We start from the raw sequence: 9,396 nt of genomic DNA on the forward strand, positions 1-9,396 counted from the left end.
AGCAACACTATTTGTCCTTACGTACGGCAATGGCGGTAGATGCTATTCGACCTTTAAGGAGGAATAGGGCTACCCTTAAAAATAAAGAAGTATGGAAAAGAACACAGCAGTAACCAGTGGGAGAGGCAATAGGAATAAGACGATGAAGGTGGACTGGACACACCCTTAGAAAGAATGACTATAACAAAGAAACTATTGACTGGAACCCTCGGGGCAGAAGATCAAGGGGAAGGCCACAGGGAACATGGTTAATTCAATCTTTTAGCCAAAAGATGTCGACATCACTATCACCCATACTCTAGGTGAGGTTCCCGACACTCATAGTGGGCAGGGAGGTACTTACTGTGTCTTCTATCCCCTATATCTGTTTTCCAACATGCTTTCTGTCTTTGTCTTGGAACTGGATTACTTGGTTTTGTCCAGTTCCTGGCTGGGAGGGAAACAGTCAAATGTATAGTTATAGTTTTGGGAGATGATATTTTTTTCTTGTAAATCATCTCTGTTATGCACTGTATTGTTTGTTTACATGTTAAATATGCTTTGTAAACATTTGAGTGTATCCATCTTAGTTGGGACCTGTGCTTGTGTCTGGATGAGACTTTTAGGTGATTTCAAACTAAGTACACTGATAGTGTGCTCATGGAATCTACATCTGTTCCCTATTTGAACCTTTTCCCCTTGTCTTACTTTTTCCTTAAGTCCTTTTAATTGTACATCTTGAATGTTTTTCTATCCAATTTTCTTCCTTTTTACTGGCGCTGATATGACCTAAATGTGTTGCAAGCGGCGTAAAACCCTTAAATGCAAACAAACATATCACTCATACTAAAAATTAAAAACTACTACTGCTGTTACAACTGCTACTACAGCTGCTTCTGCCACTTCTATAACCACTACAACAACAATTACTACTAGTACCACTCCTATTACTAACATTACATCTTCTAGTACTACTACTACTACTTGTCATCGTGGTTTTTCGCGGCTGCAATGGCAAATTTGCGGCCGCAAAATTCGCTCTTTTCCGCTATTTACCGCAAAGTTTACAATTTTTCTTGAAAATTCTCTAATTTGCACTATTTTTGAACCCCGGTGGTAAAATTTGGGTTTTCAATGGCAATTTTCCGGGATGTCAGTGTAATGAAAATTTGATGCTTCTCTTTGCAGGCTTCTCGGTCTCTTGTTTTGATATAAGGTTGATGTCTTTAATCATTTTCCTTTCTGATTTGCACCCGAGTGACTTTGCATCTTTAGACCAATGTAATATTCAATTGGCCTCCGGGAATAAATAAAGTTATCTGAATCTGAATACGAATAATTAACTAACTTTGCAAAATTTGGCAAATTCTATGGCAAAATTTTCTGTTTTTGTGTAGCAAAATTTGGGATTTCAAATGGCAATTTTCCGCAATGCCAGTTACTTACAAATACAACTCTACCTTTCTATCTATCTATCCCTCTAACTACTGGTAATATACTTATTCATACTCATCTGTCCTTCTAGCTATCTATCATTTTCATTTGTTATTGCAGTATTCGTCCACTTATTTACCCATTTGTATAGACCCAGCTATCATCCTGATGTTCTCTCTCTCTCTCTCTTTCTCTCTCCAACCCTCCCCCCTCTCTCTTTCTATCTACTTGTCTCTCTATCTATTTGCTCAAGATTCGACCGCCGCACAAACATCTTCCCCATTCCAACCACCCCGCCAGGGACACTACTCTACTACTACCTACATACTCACAAACGCCACGCTCACATCTCATTCACACTCCAACCATCACTGAGTACAGATGATATAAATTTACACTCCATTCATTTTATTTGTTTTCAAGGTTTGTTTATTGTTGTGCTGACGAAGGGTTTGTACCTGAAACGTCTATTGTCTGTATTGTTCCCATTCAAAGCCTCTCCATTACCACTCCTTTGTTAGTATTTTCATGATCCCAGGCTTCAGGCAGCCCCCTGTTTTGTTTGTTTTTGTGGTTTTACGGCGCTTGCAACACATTAAGGTCATATCAGCGCCAGTAAAAAGGAAGAAAATGGGATAGTAAAAAGTTATAGAATTACAATTAAAGCACCCAAGAAAAGGGAAGACAAAAGGGGAACTGGTTCAAATAGGAAACAGATGTAGATTCCAAGAGCACACTATCAAAGTACTTAGTTTGAGATCACCTAAATATCTCATCCAGACACAAGCACAGGTCGCGTCTAAGAGGAATACACTCAAATGTGTACAAATCATAAATAATATGTATACCAAAACATAATACAGTGCATAACAGAGAGATGATTTACAAGGAAAAAAAATATTTGACTGTTTCCCTCTCAGCCAGGACCAGGACAAAACCAAGAAATCTCATTCCAAGACAATGACAGAAAGCATGTTGGAAAACAGATACAGGGGGATAGAGGACACAGTATGTACCTCCCTGCCCACTATAAGGTCAGAAACCCCACCAAGAGGCAGCCCCTTCCGCTATTATCTGTGGTATGGTTCCTCAACACCCACCCAAGTGGAACTCGAATATCACTTTGCTCTGTGTTATAGCTTTTATAAAGATCGTCAGTTGGGTGATTAGTACTCACTATAGTCCCTCTACTGGGTGGGGATCCTGACCTCCCATAGTGGGCAGGGAGGTAATTACTGTGTCTTCTATCCCCCTATATCTGTTTTCCAACTAGTTTTCTGTCTTTGTCTTGAAATACATTGGCTTTGTCCTGGCCCTGACCGGATACTCTTGGTGAGGGGAAAACAGTCAAATGTATAGTAAGTTTTGGGAGATGATATTTTTTCCTTGTAAATTATCTCTGTATTATGTTTTGTTTACATATTTTATATGATTTGTAAATATTTGAGTTTATTCCTCTTAGTTTAGTGGGGACCTGTGCTTATGACTGGATAGGACTTTTAGGTGATCTCAAACTACGTACTTTGATGGTGTGCTCTTGGAATCTACATCTGTTCCCTATTTGATCCAATTCTCCTTTGTCTTACTTTTTCTTGGGTGCTTTAATTGTAATTTTAGAACTTATTACTATCCCATTTTCTTCCTTTTTACTGGCGCTGATATGACCTTAATGTGTTGTTTGTTTTTTTGTTTTTGAGGATTTTACGGCGCTTGCAACACATTAAGGTCATATCAGCGCCAGTAAAAAGGAAGAAAATGGGGATAGTAAAAAGTTCTAGAATTACAATTAAAGCATCCAAGAAAAGGTAAGACAAAGGGGAATTTGTTCAAATAGGGAACAGATGTAGATTCCAAGAGCACTCTATCAAAGTACTTAGTTTGAGATCACCTAAAGGTCTCGTCCAGATAGAAGCACAGGTCCCAACTAAGAAGAATACACTCAAATGTTTACAAATCATATATAATATATAGAACAAAACATAATACAGTGCATAACAGAGAGATGATTTACAAAGAAAAAAATATCATCTCCCAAAACTCAAAACTAATTATACATTTGACTGTTTTCCTCCCAGCCAGGGCCAGGACAAAACCAAGTAATCTCATTCCAAGTCAAAGACAGAAAGCATGTTGGAAAACAGACATAGGGGATAGAAGACACAGTATGTACCTCCCTGCCCACTGGAGGTCAGGAACCCCACCCAGTTAATGTGTTGCAAGCGCCGTAAAACCCTTAAAAAGTTCAAGAAAACCGTATACAAAGAATAATGATGAAAACAATTGGGACATTCCAATGTGTTTGAATAAACCATACTTGAGTGTAACAGTCTCCATAGTCCTTCAGATCCATTTAATTGAGAGTTTGTATCAGTTTCTGTAGCATAAAAATTAACAATAGCTGTAGAATAGGATAACAGTACAGTATCATAAATTACTTTCAAACAGATCCAGCTACTCAAACGCTGCTGAGTGGTAGACGGGTTAGAGCTATCAGGGCCTCTATAAGTGAGCATATAATAGTGAAGCAAGTTTTTGTAAAAAAAATATTAATTACTTTAAAAAATAGTATATATTTGATGTATCAAACGCCAAAAAGTTGGGGTTTTTTGGTCATCATAGCAATTTATTAAATTGATGCCTTCTTAAATATAGATTATTTTCAAATGATAATAATAATAATAATAATAATAAATATTTCCAATAAAGTATCAGTACAACACCATAGGTGACAACAGTATTTAGCACATAGTAAAAAAAAAACAAACAAACAACAGAGGCAACAACACAATGATGAATCAACACATTACTCCACATACCACACAACACATTCACCACACAATTGAAGTTATGGCCGACTTCTCAAGGATAATAATGAGAATAATGGTAACAAAATTTTGAAAAAAAAAAAAAAAAAAAAAATGAACATAGAATTTCGTCAAAACCCATTATAAAGTGATAAAACATAACCCTATGAATCCTATGCAAAACTGTAAAAGTACTCAAAAGAGAGATTATTTACAAGGGGAAGAAAATAATCTCCCAAAACTAATACACATACAATACATTCGGTTTTTTTCCCCCTCAGTCAAGGGCCAGGACAAAACCATGTAATCCCATTCCAAGACAAAGACTAAGATAAAAAGCAACATGGAAAACGAAATAGAGAGGGATAGAAGACAACAATGGTAACTTCCCTGCTCACCATGGAAGTTTAATGAGGCCAAACCCAAAAAATTTATGTTTTTATAGGTTTAATGGCACTTGTAACAAACATGGATCACTTAAGCGCAGGGAAAATTAAGATGACAGGCGAAGATAAAAGAGAAAGCATAAGTATATAGATGATGGAAGAAATAAATCATCGCCTTATCTGGATCTGTACTTTTCCTATATAACGCCTTAACACACACAATGCAAGTTTTGTTTTTGTTTTTATTTTTTAAGGGTTTTACGGCGCTTGCGACACATTTAGGTTATATCAGCGCCAGTAAAAAGGAAGAAAATGGGATGGTAAAAAATTCTAGAATTACAATTAAAGCAGCCAAGAGAAAGTAAGATAAAGGGGAACTGGGAACAAATAGGTATCAGATGTAGATTCCAAGAGCATAGCACCAATGTACTTAGTTTGAGATCACCTATAAGTCTCATCCGGACACAAGCACAAAATCCAACAAAGAGAAATACAGTAAAATTACTTTAAACCGAAAGAAGCTAAACCGAAAAATACCTTAAACGGCAAAGAATTTAATAAATTGTATGAGTTTCTTCATTATCTTTGTACTAATTCTTACGATGAACTGAAATACTTCTAAGCAGGACTTTCTATAAACCGAAACAACTTGAGGAGAGCACCTTCCTTTTTTCTCTCTATATTTTTCTTCAAAAATTCGGGAAGGAGGCCACAAGTAATAATGCCCGGCGATATTAAACAGAGTGTAAGTATAAGGTGAGGGTGATGGGTGGGGTGGGGGGGGAGGCAAACACTTCAATCACTGCACTTGGGCTTGGCCAACACCACAATCGCACAGACTGGAAAAGGAAGACAGCGGGTGACTGACAGGCGAAAAATGAGGAAAGAGGGGGAGTTGGGGTGTAGAATAACGCAAGCGAGATGTTCTCGCTCGTGTGTTGATGCTTTGGAACTGACTGGATTTTCAACACGACAATAAGGAGGGGGGGGGGGGGGGGAGACAACTTACCATTGAAATGCCATTTCATTTCCACTTCGTTGTTTAAATGTGTGTGTGAGGGGGGGTGGGGGGGGGGGAGGGGGGAGGTTCTATGTAATTAGGCCTTTGAACCTAATGAAATGGCTTTTCAACAAAAGAGGGATGTGTAGTAGACAGCTTAGCATTGACGACACGCCTTTTCATTTCCATTTCACTTCACCTCTGAGTGCGCATCATTCATTATCAATTATCGCACAAGAACTTTCGATCTTATTTTAGCTTTGCATTTTACTAAAAGTTGTCTAAAAGAAAGCACTGTGCTTACACGTTTGAGTTTAAAATCAAAAGACTATGTGAAGTCAATGAAAAAAAAAGTTGATCAAGACGGAGATATGTAAATTACACGGCATCCCGAACTGAACTCTTTCAACAATTTTGAATTGAAAACGAAAACCCCAAAAATATTTTAAAAACACAAAAAAAAATTATTTTTTTAAATTAATGGTTACGAAGACGGCATTTATTCAACAACTCCATTTAACGGGAAACCCATGATACGATTAAATGAGCAAATTCCTTAAATAGTTACTACCCTTGAAAAACATTGCAACACGGGAACTTACTTTAGACCAAAATGTCTTTAAACCGAAATGGTTTAGAAGGTCCCAAAAATTTCAGTTTAAAGTAATTCTACTGTACACTCAAATGCTTACATTATACATTAAAAATAACACAGATAATAATACATAAGAGAGATGATTTACAAGGAAAAAATTATCATCTCCCAAAACAATAACTATGCATTTGACTGTTGCCCTCCAGGACAAAACCAAGTAATCTCATTCCAAGACAATAGCAGAAAGCATGTTGGAAAACATATATAAGGGGATAGAAGACGCAGTATGTACCTCCCTGCCCACTATGGGAGGTCAGGAACCCCACCCAGACACAATGCAAGATCTGATTCACACCAATTGTAAATCATATCAACAGACAGAGATGATTTACAAGGGAAAAAAATCAAACCTAATGTTTTTGTGTTTTTCAGGGTTTTACGGCGCTTGCGACACACTTAAGTCATTTTGGCGCATGTCAAAAGGAAGAAAATTGGGTAATCAAAATTCGAGACTGATGTGACCAGGACAAAACCAAGTAATCTCATTCCAAGACAAAGACAGGAAGCAAGTTGGAAAACAGATATAAAGGGATAGAAGACACAGCAAGTGACCTCACTGCCAATTCATCTCATAAAAATATTGCACGAAAACAATGACCAAACTCCAATGACATGCTGTGATCCCTAATCCAGGATTTTCTACCAGCCTTTGTATACAAAAATACTCAATCCATCTAGATAGCAAGTGACGTGATAGTATAGTCCCACAATCATTACATGGGAGATGGTCAATGTCATCTTGTTTTATTTTGTGCAAAGAAGAAACAAAAAAATAAACTCAAAACAAAAATAAAATCCAGGCAAAACTATTATATCTCAGTACAGACAGTTAGAGTGTATAATGTTGCCTCAGCTTATGAAATCTTTAATCATATGAAACAGCAAGGGTATAGGTCCTGGTCATTTCTTCAGCATACCGCCCCCCATTTTTTTTTTTAATTTGTCAAATTATACTCAAAAGAAATCATAAAAATTAAAATCTGACAAATGCAAGCAACATAAATACATAATATAGGTGAAAATTGAAAATAAGAGGAATTTTTAAAAAAGTATTGACAAGTTAAATTGCTAACAGCATCCAGCCATGATCAATGAGATTGTACAACACAATGCAGTGTTTATTGTCAGCATGATGGCGTTCATAGAATAAAAAGGAGAAGATAATCAAAGTTTCTTCACAAGGATTTCAACCCCAAGACCGACAAGTGGGATAAAATCTACACCAAAAAATTCATGATTGAGGGATTTTTCATTTATCTATTATCTTGGTTGTTCTGCTTTTGATTTTCTGAAGAACATGGCAACAACAAAATGTTTCTTTTTATGTTTCATTGATGCATTTCATTCATGAAGTATGTCAATCATCGTTTGTTTCTTTCTCAACTGATTTCAAGTCATAGTAATGTAAATGTTGCTGCTTGAAGCTCAAAGAAATAAATAACAATGTGAAATTGAATGTAAGCTTCAATTTAATATACAAAAACAGATAATATGGATGTTTCGGGTTTCCCCTTTACAAAAAAAAAAAAAAAACAGGATGAATTTAACACCACAGACGAATGAGATAATGTGGTAGTGGCATTGTTAAGATGAAGAAATTTTAGAAATGGCAAACAGAAAAAGATCACTGATAACAAAAATCATCAAACGCCAAATGGAATTTTTAGGACACATTATCCGCCACCCTGGTTTGGAAATACTCGCCTTGACTGGAAAGATGAATGGAAAAAGAATAAGAGGAAGACAAAGAATAACGTATTTGAAAGGGATAAGAACTTGGACAGATGAAGCTGAGAAAGGTGGCGCTGCTTTAATAGAATTGGCAAGAGATAGATCAGCTTGGCGGAAGATGACCTCCGACGTCTGCTTCAGATATGGAACTACATGAGACATGAGACTACCACATTATCTAATTTGTCTGTAGTATTTAATTCATCCTGTTTTGTTGATAAAGGGGAAACCCGAAACGTCTATATTATCCGTTTTTGTTAGTTTTTAAGGGTTTTACAGCGCTTGCATCACATTTAGGTCATATCAGCGCCAGTAAAAAGGAAGAAAATGAGATAATAAAAACATTCTAGACTTGAGGAAAAAGTAAGACAGAGGGGAAATGGTTCAAATAGGGAACAGATGTAGATTCCAAGAGTACACCATCAGTGTTCTTAGTTTGAGATTACCTAAATGTTTCACCGAGACACCAGAACAGGATCCCACAAAAAATATACTAAATTGTTTACAAATCATATGTTAAAGTTTTTAAAAATAACAATACATATCAGAGAGATGATTTACAAGGAAAGAAACATCATCTCCCAAAACTTTAACTATTATTCGACTTCGGCCAGGGTCAGGACAAAACTAAGTAATCTCATTCCAAGACAAAGACAGAAAGCAATTGGAAAACAGATACAGGGGATAGAAGACAGAACAAGTACCTCCCTGCCCACTATGGGAGGTCGGGAACCCCACCCAGACACAGGTGCTAACATGGTTTTTTTGTTTGTTTGTTGCTTTAGGTCTCTTCCAACACAATTGAGGTTATATGAGAGACCGCTGAAACAAAAAAACAAGCAATCTAACAAAAATAGTAAAAATGTAAATCAAATCATAACCTAAAGATATCATAAGCTAAATTATAAATAACCAAGAACAAACAGGCAGAAGATTTACAGAAAAAAATATCCCTGTCAAAAATACAATCACAAACCAAAGAAGCAGGATAGGCTAGTAAAGAGAAGAAGAAACGACATCACTATCGGATCGTACACCCATGCGAACATCATAGGTATATGATTCAAGGGTGATGCTCCATCCAACCACCCGGGTGCTAACATGGGATATCTACTTAGATAGATGGAAACACTCAGACTGACACATACTTATTGCTTTAGATAGAGAAAGTATCATCTCACATTTAGAAAAAAAAAAATTAAACATGACAAACACTAATGTTGACATCGAATTGCCTCCCTCAGGAAAATAAACAAAACATGAGATTTCCGTCTAGTTTTATTATCACCCTTTAACTGTGGCTCTTAGTCCTAAGTCTGGAATGAAATAATTTAGTTTTACTTCAGCCCAATATAATCTCATTCCAGAACAAGTACAAAGAGTCACACAGGAAGACCCTACCAAAAA

The sequence above is a fragment of the Berghia stephanieae genome, chromosome 7 (genome assembly GCF_034508935.2).
Source record: "Berghia stephanieae isolate SIO BIC M18660-M18661 chromosome 7, UCSD_Bste_1.3, whole genome shotgun sequence".
In the NCBI taxonomy this organism is placed as follows: Eukaryota; Metazoa; Mollusca; class Gastropoda; order Nudibranchia; family Aeolidiidae; genus Berghia; species Berghia stephanieae.